This window comes from Lemur catta, chromosome 22, assembly GCF_020740605.2.
Source record: "Lemur catta isolate mLemCat1 chromosome 22, mLemCat1.pri, whole genome shotgun sequence".
In the NCBI taxonomy this organism is placed as follows: domain Eukaryota; kingdom Metazoa; phylum Chordata; class Mammalia; order Primates; family Lemuridae; genus Lemur; species Lemur catta.
Genome location: NC_059149.1, coordinates 3,045,312 through 3,059,161, shown reverse-complemented (window position 1 = coordinate 3,059,161; position 13,850 = coordinate 3,045,312). Strand labels below are relative to the sequence as shown.

General features: G+C 43.4%; 1 long non-coding RNA gene across 2 annotated transcripts; it reads right to left on the bottom strand.

Moving 5' to 3' along the window:
• Nucleotides 1-8,100: 8,100 nt before the first annotated feature.
• LOC123626447 lies at nt 8,101-13,632 on the bottom strand. Of its 2 annotated transcripts, none has more exons than XR_006730852.1 (6): nt 13,585-13,632; nt 12,454-12,587; nt 11,924-12,048; nt 11,284-11,357; nt 10,516-10,653; nt 8,101-8,598 (listed from the first exon to the last, which is right to left on the bottom strand). It is a non-coding gene; the product is annotated as an uncharacterized LOC123626447 (long non-coding RNA). The 2 variants fall into 2 exon arrangements; XR_006730853.1 differs by lacking the exon at nt 13,585-13,632 and adding an exon at nt 12,719-13,088.
• Between the last annotated feature and the right edge of the window lie 218 nt (nt 13,633-13,850).

The following is a 13,850-nucleotide window of genomic DNA, read 5'->3' as shown; positions in this document are numbered from 1 at the left end:
TGGAACTTTCTTCTTCCCCTTTTACAATTCCTCCTCTTAATTGTTCCCTTAGCTAACCTCTTCTTTTTACAAAATCCTTAGCTATTCTGTCAGACTGCTTATCAAAAACATAAACCCTCTTGAAAACCAGATTTTTTTTAAGAAATATTTTTGCCATTCATACTTTTTTTAAAAGTAAAATGTAAAATTCCTATAAAGACACCCTCCCTATACTAAAGGAAATGGTGACATTATATTCAACGACAAAGAATGAGTCCAAGAAACTACTGTCAGACCTTGTTAAAAGAACTCATAAGAGTTCTAAACTCATAAGTTTTCAGCCTTCTCACATATTTCAGTCACATTTTCACAGTTAACTGTTGTTTGTACAATCCAGTATATTGATAACTGAATCAAACTGCCTTACTGAAAATTGGGTGCACAGACTTTATAAGATGGCCTACTAAAAAAAATCTTAACCTTATGCCATTTTGTCAGAAAAAATGATTTAGATCCAACTGGTTTTTATAAACTGGTGAGTTTATGTGTTTTACTATCTCATGACTAAAATTCTAAAATGAAAACTTTAAGACCTTTTTTATGTGTACATATATATATATATATATATACACACAATACATATATTTAGATATATTGATGCATATATACATACATTATGTCATATGTAATGCCTACATAATAAAATCAGGTATAGTCAGCAAGAAATCCCTTCAAAAGTTCTATTTTGGCCGGGCGTGGTGGCTCACGCCTGTAATCCTAGCACTCTGCGAGGCCGAGATGGGCGAATTGTTTGAGCTCAGGAGTTCGAGACCAGCCTGAGCAAGAGGGAGACCCCGTCTCTACTAAAAATTGAAAAAAATTATATGGACAGCTAAAAAATATATATAGAAAAATTAGCCGGGCATGGTGGGGCATGCCTGTAGTCCCAGCTACTCGGGAGGCTGAGGCAGGAGGATTGCATAAGCCCAGGAGTTTGAGGTTGCTGTGAGCTAGGCTGACGCCACGGCACTCTAGCCCAGGCAACAGAGCGAGACTCTGTCTCAAAAAAAAGAAAAAGTTCTATTTTGATTGGTTTAAATAAATGAGCACTCAAAATATTTAGTAATTGAATCAAATTATTTTTAGTTCAAAGGACAAGAAAAGCTTTGATAAATTAATTGTTTTAAAAATTAATGATAAAATGAAATTAGAAATGTCTTCAAAGTTGTCAACATACTTTCTTGCCTCGGTTTACTGGCTTACCAGTGAAGGTTTTTACATCCATGTAACTTTCTGTACTGTTTTCAAAGTCTTTTGATTATCAGTTTGGTTAAATGAATGACTACTATTTTACAGTGTTCTGTGATTTTGTATTGGTCAAATGTTTTCAGCCCTTTAACATCTTTGACAAACCTCTCCCAAATTGAATTCTAACTTAAGCATCTTTAACCTAGAATTAATTATGAAAATTTCCAGTTGGGTCCCTGGAGAGTTTCAAAATACATATCTCCCATCTTAAAAGGATATTAAATGATTAGGTGTATTTGGTAAATTGTATAAGAAACATGGTCCAATGATAAGTGATACTAGATCTTCTTTAGTTTCATTTATTGGTATGTTGTTGATATGAATGTTTCAAAAATATCATTTCTATACACATGTAAGTATATAGAAATCTAATATATTATCAGTCATAATGCTGGTTACTATATGTCATAGATATGGTGAAGTTTCCTTATTGACTGTAAACTTTCATCAGATTTTTAACCATGGCTATTCTAATTCTTTGTCATGGTTATAGTTTTGAATTCTCTAAAAATCATTTACAGTCAGATTCATGAAACAGACTCCAACAGATTCGCTGTTTTTTTTTTTTTTTCCCCCCAGGGACAGAGGGGAGGGAGAGGAGGGAGAGAGGAGAGAGAAAGCCTCCAACAAATACTCTTAAATACAGCTTTCTGATAACTTTAAGGACAATGGACTAAATAAAAATTTCCAGAACTCTGCTAAAGAAATGGGTGGATTCATGATACTACTAACAGAGATTAAGCAGAACAAATGTTCACTATATGACATTGAATAACTGATAAAATCATGTCTTTATGACTTTTATTTAAAGCATTTTTGTTTGTCTACTTGAAAGGTTTGTTTTCCAGATTTATTTATTACCAAGGCTTTGACTAAAATATCAAATTTGAAAATATGCATACAATGCCTGACTTCAAGCATCCTTAGACTAAAATAAGTAAATAAAAACTCACTTTCTGCCAGAGCCAGCATCCTTAAAACTGTAAATAAAACCTAAAGTCTGCCTTGTTTTGGGGTCCTAGCCTTAAGAAGTTATTAAACCTGAGGTTTCTATGTGATCAATATAGAGAAAAACAGTTATACTTCCAAAAAAAAAAGCTATAATACACTCATTATTCGACTGTAGCTCTGTATATTATTTTGTGAATTTTTCTGTGTTCTTCTTATCTAACTTTCCTACAAAAAATTACAAAAATGCAAACTTCTCTGTGCCTTAAGCCCTATAAGCTGAAACTAGATAAATTTCAAGGGACAAGTCTATGGGTAATGTACGGGCCACACAGAAAGTTCACCAAACTATCCGATGCTATAGCCAGAGACACTGAAATGTAAACCAGGACAAGTTGAATTTCCCGTGCCGTAAATGGCTTTTCCTAAGAGGTTGAAACAAGACTCCATATAATAATACTCACCACATATGTCTGGACTTTTCAGTATGTTTAGTTGATTACCTTTAAAATTAGTTTCATGGTTTAAAGCTATTATTCAAACTGGGCTTATTATTTCATTATGATTTTAAGCTTTGTTCTTATTGCCTGCCTAATCTTCGTAAATCCAACTCTCTTCATAATATAATTTGGCTAAATGCTTCAAGATAATTTCTGATGCCTGTGGGACTGAGAAGATGGAACTTGATGCTGGAATCCAAACAGCTGGGCACAGAGAACATTTTTCCTTCTGGCCTCTCTGTTACTCTAATGTGTCCTGGGTCTCTGACAGGTCCTCATACTTTCCCCTGACCTGGGACAGAGACCGCCAGGACAGGTCCATCCTGGCACCAAGGGACAATTACGTCTAACTTCAAAATGATTGATCAGTGATTGTTTCAGAAAAAGATATTGATCCAAAGGGGGAAATGTAAAACTGTGTCATTCTTACCACACCCAACTAAAACAGAGTGAAGCAGCCTGTGGTGGGGGAAAGCACTGAGAACACATAACATGTGTCAGCAATGCAATTCTCTGTAAGTCTGGCTGCTAAAACCGTGTTCAGGGAACTTGAGGCCAGTTTTATCTAATATTGCTTTAAATGACCTGCTGTAAATCTAAGGCTAAGTTTTTCCACTACCATTACTTCCTAATCAAAACTTGCCAGCTCCATCAAACCTTACTAGTGCAAATGAATATATTACATTTCTGGTGTTTATAAAACTTCCAAACTTCTCTTTGTTTTCAGACATAACAAAGACCACTCAGTCTGCATGTATGCCTTGAGTTGCAATTCTTCTTTCCCAAATAAAAAATTAAATTTATAGATTCATCTCTATATTTTTATTTTGACTTTGACAGTGTCAGGGCCATTTCTTTCCTTGGTGTTTGGGAAATGTTGAGTTCCTGTTCTAGGAGAGAGCACAGAGAGTTGACTGGCTATTTTGGGATGAATAGGGGAACCAATAGACTATAGGATCAAGTAATATCAGGTGGTATTCCAATCAAGTCCCTTCTGCTTACTACGTCCCAAGTTTCTAAGAATAGAAGACAAGGGTGTCTTATATGGCCATACACTTCTCATTCAAGCCTTGGGACCCAAATTCCAGCCAGGAAGGTAGCAGAGCTCCTGGCCCAAGAACATCTGACTGAAACAGGGGCTAGATAGCTCCCAGATTGTGCAGGTTCAGTGTACATCTGCTATGATGTACCCTCCTAACCACACAACATAGGTACTAGTTTTAGCCACCAGTATCATCCATTCCCCTGGGCTAATAGTGTCCAGCAGTCTGCCTGTGACCTGGTTTTCCTTGTCTGACACTTGCTGTGGAGTCCAGAATGGTTTATCAAATCAGACGTCTGTTTTCCATGTTCCATGTACTTATGGAAGAAGCCTTGGGGACCTAGCTTCAAAGTTATTTCCAATCCAGGTGTTCTTAAGGCCTATTTATTGTTTTCTCCAGATCCAGCTGAAAATGGCCAAAACAGGCTTAATCTGGACTGTGTAGCGTTCTGGTCCAATAGCCAGGCAGCCAAAAGCCAAAAGACCATCAGTGCACTTCTAACCAACCTGGTTTTGCTGTTCTTCCAGGCCAGTACCACTTTACCCACCTACACTTTCAATGCCCCCAGCCTATCTTGGGGGTGTAGACCTTGTTCTTCTGTCTCTCCATGGAAAGCATTTTCTCCACCCACCCATTCTGAGACATAATTATCTGCAGCCCTCTTAGGTGTTAAAAAGAAAAGCACCTATCCTGATTGAAAAGTTCAGAGGGAGACAGCGTTCCTACTTGGAAGATGATGGCACATTACTTAAAGCTGCAGGCCTGGTGTTTGCCATCAGGGATGGTCACATGAAACCAGCAGGAAAAGACACCTGTGGCCCTTTTGTCTCCTGTAGCTGAGACTAGGTGGCTGGAGGGACAAACACAAATGTGTTTGGCTTCTTTACATAATATGTGTGTGTGTATATGTATGTTTCCTTTTACATGTATATGTATACATATATGTAACCATATAACATCTATGCATGTATGTATCTGTATATATGTGCATATGTGTGAATGTGCACATACACTTCTCTCCTGTATGGAGAAAGACCACCAAAGAGTGGTAGGCAGGGCTATGAAGTTGCATGTATAAATATCTATATTTTAATTTCTATTTTATATGTTGACGCTTATATTTATATATGTTACATATTTAATTACATATTTAATACTATGCACATTGTGTGTATACATATTTATTTCTAGTTATTTGGTTTTTTTGTTCCCTGTATACATGGGGAAACTTCAAACCGATAGACTGTGCTTCAGTGTTTCTTGAGAGCCCCTCATGTTACTCCGCTGCTCTATGTGAAAAATGCAACTGTGTGTGGGCTGTGAGCTTCAGAGTCTTTTCTTCTCTTGGTATTTGGAGAAAGTTGAGCTCGTGCTCTAGGAGAGAGCACAGAGAGTTGACCTGTTTGGGGGTGAATATGGGTGCCAAAAGCATTTGGGATCATGTATTATCAGGTGGTCTTCAAATTAAGTCCCCTTTGGTTGCTACCTCCTGAGATTCTGAGAATAGAAGAGAAGGGACTTCCGGCATGGCCATGCTCTCCTGATAGTAGCCTTCGAACACAATGGTCAGCTGGAAAGCTCCTGGTCCAAGGCCCCATGCCAGGAAAAGGCCTCAGGGCTCCATATAGCTTCCCACCTTGCTCATATGCAGTTCGTCTCTGCCAGGGTGGACCAGCCTTGACCCCCAAGGTAGGCACTACCTTAGCCACTGGCATCATCCATCCACCTCGGCTGCCAATGTCCAACAATCTGCCCCTAACCTGGTTTCCTTGACCTGTCAGCTAAAGTCCAGAAAATTTGTCAAGTCAGACTTCTGTTTTCTATGCCTAATGTACTTATGCAAGAGGCCTCAGACATCTATATTTGAGTTTATTTCCCATCAGCTATTCTTCATGCCTGTCTATAGGTTTCCTTAGATCCAGATGGAAAAGGCCAGAACAAGCTTACCCAGAACTGTGCAGCCTTCAGTATCTGAGGCCATGTTTCTTGCCCCTTAAAGACCCCAGTGGCCAATGTGGCCTGGTTGTCCTTCAGTCCAACACCTTTACCCCTCAGGACTCCCAGTCCCTCCAGCCAATCCTGGGGGATCAGACCTGGCCTTTCTACATCTCTATGGAAAGCCCCTTCTTCACCCACCCATACTGAGACAAAATTGTCTGCTCCCACCTCAGAGGTTAAAAGGAAAAGCATCTATTCTAATTGAAAGATGCCTCTAGTATAAATATATTTGTATGTGTGTCAGTCTGTGTGTATTTGCGTTTGTCTTTTTGGATAATGTTTATTTATTTAATACATATTATTTATGCATATTTATTTATATTTATATAATTTTTAATATGTGCATATATACATATATGTAATAAAAGATATATATATACACACACACACATTTATATACATGTTTTTCTCCTGTATGGAGAAAGATCACCAGAATGGCAGGCAGCACTTCTATATTATATGCATAAATATTTATATTTTAAGTTTATATGTTGATACATATATTTATGTTGCATATTTATTCATATATTTCTAAATATCCACATTTATGTCTGTGTATATATTTATTTCTAGTTATGTCTTTGCTTGTGCCCTGTACACATGAAAAACTCCAAACTGACAGGCTGTGCTACACTGTTTTTTTAAAGCAATGTTTCCAACACAGTGAGATGCCCCAAGTGCTTTTCCTTTTGTTTCCTGGGAAGGCACAGCTACGTGCTAAACTCTGGGTGTCAGGACCGTTTCTTCCCTTGGTGGTCTGGTTACAGTTGACTTGACTTTCTGCCCTGAGAGCACAGACTTTTTACTGTCTCAAGGCACAGGGGCACCAGCAGCCTACGAGTGCAGGTAGTACCAGAAGTCTTCCACTCAAATCCCATCTGGTTTCTACCTCCTCGATCCTCTGCGAATAGTGGAGACCAAGCTTTCTGCACATCCATGCACTTCTCACTTCAGCCTGGAGACCCACAGGCCAGGTGAAAGCTGGCAGATCTGGCCCAAGGCCCGTTGCCTGGCCTAGGGTCCTGGGGCTGTGTGTAGCTTCTCACACCCCCAGAGCAATGGTGGCTCCAGTCAGGGGATAACCACTCAGCGCAGACAGACCACTTGAGCAGCCGGGGGAGACTCCGGCCACTTTCCCCACACTACTTTCTACTGCTGTTTCCTCATCCTAAAGGGATGCATGCCACCTCTTTTTACTCAATACCTTGCATGTTGTTCTCCCTCCAGATACCTAGCCAACCTGAAACGCAATCTTCTCTCTGCCCCTTTCTAGAGTCTAAATTCTAGCCACCTGACATCCAGTCAGCACCGCCTTGAAGCTGTCCCTAAGGGTTCTATCTCCGAGTTCATCCTTCCATTCTAGTTTGCCCACAGGGTTTGGCACTCAGTTTTGTACCATTTTCTCCAGTTTCCCGTGTGCTTGTGTGACATTCCAACATGACTGTGTGATCTCTGGGTTAGAAGCTATGTCCTTACAGTCAATTACATTCTTAAAGCCTTCATGGGTCACTTATTACCCTGTAGGTGCAAAGCAGTGTTTTCAGGGTATATGTGCGTGTGTGTTAGAGTATGCAGGTCTGTGTTTGTGACTGTGTCTGTGTGTGTGTCTGAATGTTGGTTCGCATCCATATGTGCATGTGTGTGAGCGTGTCTGTGTGTGTGAGAGAGGGACGCCAAGGTGAATGAGACACTCCCTGCTTTGAGGAGCTCCGACTGGAAGATAGGGCCATCCAGGGCACAGGTGACTGTGGTGGGAATCAGACATGTGGTGGAGACGGGGTAGAAATCTGGGAAGGGGTGGGAAAAAGCTCCATGGAGTGAGAGGCCTCTGGGCTGGGGCTTAGAGGTGAAGCACATCTCACCTGGGCACAGTGCAGGGGACAGGCCTTCTGAGGAGGGAACTGCTGGAGCCAGGCTCAGAGGGCAGGGCCATGTGTGTCCAGGGTCAGGGAACTCCAGCTTGACTGGGTCTGGCTCTGGCTGTTCTCACAGAGTCTCCTTTGGTACTCGGACATCTGATGTGGTCATGAGGCCCAGGCCACAGACAGAACCCTCCTCTGTGTCCAGGAGGTTGGCTGGAGCCAGGAGGGGACATGGCTACTTGGACTCCCTACAAGCCACACTGGGGGCCCAGGAGACTCAGCCGTGAGGTGCGATGGAAGATGGGGCGTGGATGTGCTCTGGCTGCACCTATGTTCTCAGGCCCCGCCCAAGCACTTCTCACCCCTCAAGCCAAGGGCCCCAACTGAAGTTATTTGGGGGAAGCCACGGCCCACAGCTGAGTGAGAAAACTGGGCACACACTCTGATAGGAGCACACACTGATTTTGTCAACCCATGTCAGTTTATTTTCCCCCACCCCAGAAAGTTCAAGGCAGAATTGAGCACAAGCTGAGGTCCAGGCTCTGAAAGAAATCCAGGTGTTTCCCTGTAGGAGCACGTCGTGAAACCAGCACACACTCCGGGCCCCAGATGCCCACTCCTTCCTACCAGAGGAGCCCGTTCATGTTCTCGGTGAGAAGGCACCTCCCGGAGGTGGCCACCATGCAGCATCTGATGTGACTCAGTGCCCCTTAGGCTGCTATGTCAGCTGAGCCAGCTCCCTCCCATGCTCGAACTGCTGTTGGCCGCCTGAAGGAGCAAGGACAGCTTCCACTCCAGGTCTTCAATCCTCTGAGCCAGGTGGACTCTCCTCACCTCCAGCTCCAGGGCCCGGTGGCTCTTCAGGGCCCAGGGTCCCAGCTTCTCTCCGTCTGGGCCACTTGTCTCCAGTGGGTGAAGTTTATCTTCCTGCCACTCACAAGGGGAGATGCTGGGAGCCACCTGGGAATGACAGATGCACAACACGGACAGGTGACCCCTGAACGCTCTCAGCTCACTCTAGCCTGAGCCCTCTCTGTGGTCTTGTCCCTGACTTTTGTCATTTAGACACTCTCTAGGCACCAACATCCACCCCAAACATGGGAAGATGCCAGTGAGCTCCCTCCAGGGACTGACATCATGATTAACAAATGAAGACACAGTGTTCACAAGTTTCTGTCACCACAGTAATGCACAACAGTGCCAACTATATCATTATGCAATTGTCATGTTTAATAATTTAGAATGATTATTGAATAATTAAATCTCAGCATATTTTATAATCCCTCATCTAATCCTAATTTTCCCTTCCTTAAAACCAGGGATATTTGTATAAAATGTATTTTTAAGGATGATCACCTGTTACTTTACCCTCACCGAGTCATGCTCTTCTGGCCCCTCAGTGCAGGTGAGGACAGGCTCCTGCACCTACCTAGTCCCTCTGCTGTCGAGCTACCTTCACGGCTGCCCGTCTGAGGTGGACGGAGGGCGGGTTCACAGAGGAACTGACCCCTCAGCTTAGAGCAAACGCTGTGGAGGAAGTCCAGATAAAGCTCAGGGCAAGAATGATTGGTGCGATGAGATGACAGGAAGCCAGCATCTGCATTTGGGTTTCCCGAGGGGACCCACCTCTGGGGCTCAGGGACCCTGGAAGGCCGTGAGAGACACAGTTCCCGCAGCCTCACTGGGAAGGGCATCTGTGCCTCTCGTGGCCAGTCCTTGGGCCCCACCCTGCCTTGTCTGCTCACAAGAGAAATGTCCCCTCAGCTGTTTGTGGACACAGGTGCCCTTTCTTATCATTTCTGTACTGAGAGGTCAGTTTGACCAAGATGAGTTGATATTCCAGATCTTCAGACATCAAGACCCAGATACCCACGATGTTCTCCTGAAACTCTCCATATTGAGGGACCAACCTGATTTTCCCTGCTGAGTAAGAATGAGAAGAAAACCTGCCCCTTGGCCCTGACTCCTGGGGTCACTGTGGCAGAGGGTGTTCCCTGGCAGGGGAAGAGGGGATTCTGTGGTATTTCAAGGTATCCCAGCTCAGATGCCCACACTGGGAAGGCGGATGTGAGAAGGTGCCTACCCATGCCCCTCCGCCACCCAGGGTGCTTCGCTAATTTTAGCAACGCAGGGACGAGGCTGGGACAAGTGAGGCACTGGGGTTCGGTGCGAAAGTCCAGGGGTCTAGAAGAGAGGATTAAACATGACCCGATAGCAAAGTGGGAACACGACACACAGTAGAGATAAACGACATAAAAGGTGCCAGAAACTTCAAGTCCGGTTGAATAGTATGTTATGCAGTACGAAAACAATCAAACTGGTCAACTAACACCCAGAGACTGGCTGCAAGCTTTAGCAAATAAAGTTGGCTTTTTTGCTTTACTTTTTTGATATTTTTAAGCAAATAAAGTTGTATTGAGCTCAGTGCAGACACAATGGCATGATCACTTCTATCTTTCTTCTTCGTTTCCTCTCCATCCTCTCCTGCGTCTGCAGCTAGGACAGGGAACAGCCTGGATGGAAGATGCATCTTGCAGAAAGCTCCTGGTCCCAGAGGTGTGCACTATTAATTAGGCTACATCTACAACAGCCATTGTTAGTGCTCCTTTTCCATGCCCGTCCTCAGTATTTTCAGGCTGTGAATTAATTTAGAGAGTTCCAACCTAATCTGATGGTGTGAGCTTCCCTGTCTCCAGCCCCAGCTCTAAGCTTTCCATTCATGAAACCAACAAAACAGAACCTGACTTTGACTGGCGGACACTCTGGTCAGAGCTGGCTACTGTAGTCCCAACACCTCTCTGTGGAAGGGGCCGTGACTCCACGGGTCCCACCCTCCTGGACACCTTAGGAGCTGAGATGCTCGTCTGCTGGGCTTACCACAAATGTGCTGCCTTCACCTGGAGGCAGTGGGTCTGGCTCATCCTCCTCTTTCTGGAGCTCCAGGACTGGAGAAGAGAGCTGGAAGAACTCCTCATTCACCTCATCCACAGTGTCTTCCACATGCCGTGTCTTTCTCTAGAAACAAGGAACATGTGGTCTTTATTACTTTCATTTGTATTCTAACTTCATTGAAAATTTCTTGTGCTCCTACTCCATGATTGACAGCGGGGTCAGTGCAGGGCACACAGACTCAGAGTCAGGTGCTGCTCTCAGACAGCTGAGCGTCTGAAGGCAAGGGGAGCCAGACCTGCAGCCCAGCACAGCAAAGTAGCAAAGCTAATTGTAGAGAGTTACACCAGGCACTGCAGGAGCAAAAAGCAAGATGCCTAGTCCAGGGAGGATGGTCAGGGAGAGCTTTCTGGAAGGGGGAATGTCTCAGCTGAATATTAAAAGGTGGATAGGAGTTAGCTGGGTGGAGAGCGGGAGAAAAGCATTTTAGGCAAAGGAAGCAGCATTTGGGTAAACACAGACATGAGAGAGTATAGGTAACATTGATCTATTTGTCCATCTAGTCATCTGTCCACCGATTCGTTCATCCATCCATTCATCTAACCTTCCATAAATGAACTGAACCATCCATCTACTCATATATCCATCTAGCCACCCACCCACTCGGTTATTTGTCCATCCATCTATCCACCCACCCACCCATTCTCTACCCATCTATCTACCCATGCTTCCATCCATAAGTAAAGAAAGACTTACTATGAACCCAGTGTGTATCAAGACAATGGTCAGTTATGGGACACTATTAAGCGAACTTCCATGGAGTTTATAACCTATGAAGAAAGGCAGACATAGGGCAAGAAATTACGTGTGAGCGGGGTTATGTGAGGGGATGCTTGGCTTGCAGTGGGGAATAATTAAAGTTCATTTGGCAGTAGCATAGAATTTGTCAGGAAAAGTGTCAAGAGATGATGCTAGAGAAATGAGGGTAGCGTGCTTTTCTTACACTGTGGGGTCATCTAAAGGCCAATTTGGTAGAACCTTTCTTATGAATAGAACCTTCATTTTCTTGGGAGCGTCAATTCACCCCGCTGAAAAATGATTTATCTCAGACTCTCCATAAGATAGAGATAATCATGTGGCTAGTTTTGGCCAAAAAGATGTAAAAGGCAGTATTGCCGGCCTCTAAATGATGGCTTTGTTGTCAGGCTGGCCTCATAAAATGACTGCCAGCAGCACGCATGCTGGCTACTCCTTCACATCCAACGGCAGAGCAAAGGCCAAGGCCCCTTGTGAGAACTGCTGGTTCTAAAACCATATGGTCTCAAGCTTCACTCTGACTGGGCTGCCCCAATCCAATTTATCTAACTAGGAAAGTGCCATTCCCTGATTGACTTACATCTGCATCAATCACTATGACAGGGAAATGGGATTATTCCAAGTGGTTTAGAGCAACCAGAGCCCTCCTCTGGATCTGAAGATGAGGTTTCCCCTTCTAAACACCATGGCTGTCGCTCGAGGGAACTGAAAATGGATGGTAGAACAACTTCAATGTTTGCTACAATTAAAAAAATAATTTTTAGCTATTTAGTGCAGTGTGTTCCTCCTTGCCTTTTTTTTCATTTTAAAGTTATCACTTATTTTACTACATTAGACTCTTTCCAAATAAAATATCATGCTTTAGCATCCAAAGGCAGGCATAGCTTAGAGTGAATTAATGCAAGCCAAGACATTAGCAACAATTTCAGAATGTCCAGGTTAGCGGTCTTGTCTTCTCTCTCCAATTCCCCCGATTTTCCTTTCCCTCCATTTTCTCAATAATCTTTTCTGTTATCCCTTTCCTTCCACTTATAATCCTGTTTTTCTCCTCTCAGTATAACTTTTAACATATGCAAACATAACAGGATGTATAATTAGACATTTCCTTACCTCTCACAAGTTTAGCTAAAGCCTCAAAGCTGTTGACACAGGTGACAATGTCCTCCCACAGAGGAACTACACATGCCCTCTCAGGAGTTATTCAGAGGAAGCCAAAATCATCCATTGCTCATCTCCCCAGCATCCTGTGAAAGAGAAAAATAGAGATTCATTAGAAAGAAAGTTCTACAGAGGTGAATTTATAGGTAGAGATGAGACAGGGATGGTCTCACCCCCCCAGAGCCAAGTGAGGAAGACTTTCAAGTGACTCACTCACAGTGTGCAGGTGCTTGTCACAAGGGGGAGCTAGTATCTTATTCCCCAAATGGATATATCCCTAGAGCCACAGTCTAGGAGTTTGGAGGGTGAAACAGGGGAAGAAAGAAGAGAGTAAAAGAACAAATATTGCCCATCCTTCCCACCGCTGAACCTCAAGGTTTAGGGGCAGGGTTGAGCTGAGCTGAGGGTGGAGACCTTACAGGAAACCTTTAAGTTGCATGCAGGATGGAAAGTTGGCTTTAGACTGAACTGGGCTTTCTAATACCTAAAAACACCACTCTTCAATAATATCCCCAAAAGGCCCCGCCGAAGCTGTTTTCAAGAATTGAGAAAAGTCCAAATGAATACCATTTTAAGTTAGTTGTGGAAACATTCTTTAACGTTTTACATTACTTTTTTAATGTGAAGAAAAAGGTGGTTTCCTAATTCTACCCTACTGAATTCAGTTATTTATTAAGCAGGAGGAGTGGCTGCCTGAGCCCACAGAGAGATGGAGCTGAGCTTCTCTGGCTTGTGCCCTGGACACCAGCAGGGGAGGAAGCCCAGCACTGCTGGGCATAGAGCAGAACGTACGTAAACAGCTCACTGCCCCTGGGAAATGGCAAATATTTAGCACATATGAAATATTTCCATTTCAGAATTCTGACAAGCAGAATTGTAATATACATAATATCCAAATTACTTCTGACTGGTAGATTTGTGTAGAATAAAGTAGAATTTTTCCATTGAGTCTTTTGGCCAAACATAGAATTACCTTACTCTAGGAAAAGAAATTCACTTGGGATCAATGAAACCAGCCTTAAGAGTGCAGAGAATGTATTTGAACAAAATTATTATTAGGCTAAAATGAATATGGATAAATACCTGATAGAAAATAATCACCAAGGCCAGGCACGGTGGCTCATGCCTGTAATCCTAGCACTCTGGGAGGCCGAGGTGAGAGGACTGCTGGAGCTCAGGAGTTCAAGATCAGCTTGAGCGAGAGCCAGACCCTATCTGTACTAAAAATAGAAAAATTAACTGGGCATAGCGTCTGTAGTCCCAGCCACTCTGGAGGCTGCAGCAGGAGGATCGTTTGAGCTCAGGAGTTTGAGGCTGTGGTGAGCTATGATGAGGCCATTGCACTCTAG